This window comes from Pteropus vampyrus, unplaced genomic scaffold, assembly GCF_000151845.1.
Source record: "Pteropus vampyrus isolate Shadow unplaced genomic scaffold, Pvam_2.0 Scaffold18, whole genome shotgun sequence".
In the NCBI taxonomy this organism is placed as follows: Eukaryota; Metazoa; Chordata; class Mammalia; order Chiroptera; family Pteropodidae; genus Pteropus; species Pteropus vampyrus.
Window position 1 is genome coordinate 12,291,499 of NW_011888799.1, and position 3,835 is coordinate 12,295,333.

A 3,835-nucleotide genomic window follows, 5' to 3' on the forward strand; every position below is an offset into this window, starting at 1 on the left:
AATATATTCCCGAGCATCATTCTAAAAAACTATGGTTTGAAATGACTACATTAGGTAATAAAAATATTTATGTTTAAACAAACATTCCCACAGTTATTCGAATCAACTGGTCTTTGAATACATTGAGGAAAACTCTTAAATAAAGTTTGACAAAAGATTGTTTGGAATAGTGTAGCGAATAAAGGTGGGCACTTCTAAATTGTTGAGAGGTCTTCAATTGTTTCCAAATTACATATTTATATCTACTTTTATTATATACAGAAATTGTGGTTTGCAACATTTTTACTTTTATTAGGTTCCCTTTAGGGCTTAATATGTAGTCATTTTTTAAAATGTTTTATGAGCATGAAAAAAATATTGTGTTCTCTGAAAGGTAAATAATTTTAATATGCTTATTAGATTGATGATATTAATTATATTAACTTATTTAAAGTGTCTAGGTCATTACTTATATTTGTGTTCTGGAATTATCAAGAAATTAAGAGATATGTTAATATTTACCACTATTATCATTATACATTCAATGCCTCCTAAAATACCAGAATGTAGTTTCAAATATTTATCTCCTGTACAATTTGAAACATGTTAGTCCATTACATTTTATATAATTTTTTATCATATGTTTATCAGTATTTTTAATGATAACGTTTTTTCCTACATTCTATGCTTTTTTTTCAGTGATTTTTTTATTCAATTAATTGGGGTGACATTGGTTAATAAAATTATATAAATCTCAAGGGTACAATTCATTAATACGTCATATGTATATTGCATGTGTGTTCACCACTCAAAGTTAAATTGACCTGTTTTACCTTTATCTACCCTACTCCTTCCCCTCCTTCAATCTGGTAACCACTAAACTATTGTCCATGTCTGAGTTTTTGTTTGTCTTCTTTGTCTGTTGCTTTCAGTAGTATAGTTCACATTTGAGTGAAATCATATGATTCTCAACTTTTTTCTGTCTGACTTATTTCACTTAGCATGATAATCTTAAGATCCATCCATGTTGTCACAAACAGCAGTATTTCATCTTTTCTTATGACTGAATAATATTCCACTGTATAGATGTACAACATCTTCTTCATCTGATCTTCTATCATAGGACATTTCAGTTGTTTCCATGTCTTGGCCACTGTGAATAATGCTGCAATGAACATCGGGGTGCATATGTCTTTATGGATAAATTTAAAAATTTGGGGGGTAGATATCCAGAAAAGGGATTGCTGGGTTATGTAATTCTATTCTTAATTTTTTGAGGAATCTCCATACTGTTATCCATAGTGGCTATACCAATTTACATTCCCACCAGCAATGTATGAGGGTTCCCTTTTCCCCACAACCTCTGCAACACTTGTTATTACTTATTCTGTTGATAATAGCCATTCTAACAGGTGTGAGGTGGTATGGTATCTCATTGTGGTTTTGATTTGCATTTCCCTAATAGTTAGTGAAGTTGAGCATCATTTTATATATCTGTTTGGCCATTTGTTACATTTTATGCTTTTAACTTGAACTCAATTTAAAATAATATTTTGTGTACTGACTATTATCTGGTTTGTTTATAATGCTTAATTTTTAACTTGTAAGATTGAGTTATTTTGTTTTGGGTGGTAATCACTTTTTTCAACCAATTTTATATTCTTTTTTTTTTTAACCCTTGTTTGACCTCACAGATTGCAAGGACCTTGTCAGCTTACAATCCCTTATTTTTTCTTATTTTTTATGCTTACAGCACCTGGTCTTCCTACGTGGTCTCCCATCCAAGTACTAACCAGGCCTGACCCTGCTTAGCTTCTGAAATCAGACAAAATTGGGCTTGTTCAGGGTGGCATGGCTGTAGACTAATTTTATATTCTTTTTTAAATTTTGTTTGTCCCAAGATATATGTATCATATGTTTTATATGATGTATAACATATATAGTATCATATATTTTTTATTATATTTTTGGTTTTATAGTTGCCATTTTACCTTTATTGTAAATAACTCATTTTTCCTTTCACTGGAAATTAGTCTTTATTCTTTAATTTCTAAATTTCTAATTTAGAAAATAGAGTCTTTTGTTGTTTGTTTTTTTTAAGTATTTTATAACTTTCGAAAATTGTATTAAATTCTTTATTTCTCAATTTTACTGGGTAATTGAAATAGCGTCTATTAAATTCTTAATATGAAAGAGATAAATGTTAGTTCGCTTTTTCCATGAATAATTATATTTTGCTTTGCTTGATTATATATTTGGATGATTCATATAAATCTAGATATTTAAGTTTCTAAATTGATTTTTGGCATTAATATAGTTCCTAGGAATTCTTAAGCTCAACTAGTACTATTTATAGCACTATTATTAGTGGAATCATAGAAATGATTTTAAAAATTACTTTAACTTAATATATATTAATATCAATTTGTTCATCTATCAGTCTTTTGAACTAGGGCCAAGATCTCTTCTTCGAGTATAGATCTTTTGATTGGGGTCCTTATTTTTAAAACAGAAATCATTCCCATAAAGTATTGTTTTATATTTTTAGTTTGAATTTCTTTAGAATTGAGTGTCTTGAAATCTGCAAAGCAATGTGTACAGAATTGAAAATGTTTTGTTTTTTCTACCTTATTCACGAGAAGGTTGTAAATCTTATATTGAAATTTAATTTATCACATCTTCCTAAAGTGTTCAACAGTTTTCATAGGAACATATGTTTGGTATATCTTATCAGTTGAGGTAATACTTGTACTAATTACAGTGAAAGGTACAAATTTGGGGGAAGAAATAGAACTTACTTTTGGTAACCATACAACTCATCTGGTGAAAGCAGAAACACATGGCTATTAGCATAAAGGCTACTAGCTGCCAGCACCGGCAGTTTTATAGAAGTAATAAAGAGCTAAGAGTGGGAAGGTAGATAAGGGTAAAGGGTATCAAATACATGGTGACAGAAGGAAGTTTAACTTTGGGTGGTGAACACACAATGCAATATACGTACGATGTATTATTGAATTGTACACTTGAAATCTATGTAATTTTATTAACCAATGTCACCCCAACAAATTTAACAAAAACTTAAAAATCCAAATCTGACCAACTCCAAAAAAAAGAAAAAAAGGTAGAGGCCAATAAATAGATTGACTTTTATATCACTAGTGTATATCTAAAATCCAATGCTAGAAATAAACTACAAAGTTAGAAAAAGTTTAACAGAAAATATAGAAAGAGAAAATTGAAGAAACAAAAATAAACAAAAAAAATACTAAGTCGAAGCCTTCATTCAAGTTTACTTCAGCCATTGAATGCATGGATGCACTTTGTTTTTGTTATTGTTGTTTGTTGTTTTTTCCAACAACTTGAGTTACTATGTATGAGAATGACAAGGCAGTACATCACAGAAATGTTATTATTAAAAGATGTTATTTGTGAAGATAACAATTCAGTAAAAAAAAGTCCAAGATTTAACGAAATGACATTATTCACATGTCCAAAAAACTGTGCTAAAATTTTTGCCAAAGCCTCCTCCCCCAGTAGTTTTAGTATGGAAAGGGTATAAAACCCCACACCAAGAGACCTTACTTAGTTCTAAGAAATATTGGGGCAAAATATCAATAACAGGTAAAACTGTCAGGTCAAATAAAATGTAGTCTTTCTTTTATAATCAACTCTTTGAGATCGAAACACCTTTATTTTATAAAGATTTGGTAAATACATCACCAAATTCATAAAATTGAATTTTCTCTAGATTTCTAAAGTTCCCATATCTCATATATCCTTAAGAAAAAAATAGTATCGATGACCCATCTCTTGAAAGCTCAATAAAATAACCAACTTATTATCTTAAATAATGGAA

General features: G+C 29.3%; 1 pseudogene; it reads right to left on the reverse strand.

Moving 5' to 3' along the window:
- Window positions 1-1,723: 1,723 nt before the first annotated feature.
- LOC111736181 lies at window positions 1,724-1,842 on the reverse strand (annotated as a pseudogene).
- Between the last annotated feature and the right edge of the window lie 1,993 nt (window positions 1,843-3,835).